The sequence below is a fragment of the Orycteropus afer genome, unplaced genomic scaffold (assembly GCF_000298275.1).
Source record: "Orycteropus afer afer isolate SDZICR_OR568_19922 unplaced genomic scaffold, OryAfe1.0 scaffold00052, whole genome shotgun sequence".
Taxonomy (NCBI): Eukaryota; Metazoa; Chordata; class Mammalia; order Tubulidentata; family Orycteropodidae; genus Orycteropus; species Orycteropus afer.
The window spans coordinates 12,259,388-12,260,043 of NW_006921639.1; positions in this window are offsets into that span (position 1 = coordinate 12,259,388).

The window sequence follows — 656 nt, forward strand, 5'->3', positions numbered from 1 at the left end:
GTTGGGCAACCTACTTCCATAGTGATATCACCTTGGAAACCTAAGGAGGGGTCGTTATAAGTCAGTCCAACTCCACGGCACATAACAACAACAACAAGTGGTGTTAGGACCTAAGAATTAACCTAAAAATCAGCCCTGCTAGCCAGGAGCTGCACAGATGACTGCATTGGTGGTTGGTGAATAAAAGGGGCAGCAGCGAAGAGGGAGACAGGCTGAGCCATGGACTTTTGGCTGTCCTGAGTGTGCAGCCATTTTGAATGTTTACAAGCAGTTCGATCATTTTGGATATTTAAAGCAACAGCGTTCTCTCAGATTCCAGGGACCTAAGAATATACTCCACTTGCTGGGGACAACAAAGACATTCCAGACATGAATGATTGGAAATGTGCAGTATTCCCCTTGTTACTCTTATACCCCACATCCTCTTGGTGAATGGAGGTATGGCCATCCCTCACTCCCACCCATATTCTGGGCTGGCAGGAATTCCATCCCAGTCTATGTGCTCTGAAAGAGCCTGGGCACTCTGCCCTGCCCTTCCCAGATTTTTTCCCCTTTTTGTTCAGTTTGTTTCTTTCTGTTTTTTTTAAAAAAAAAATGCACTTTTATTATTATTATTCATTCTTTCCTTCCCAGAGTCTATGTTCAGCTATTTCTCT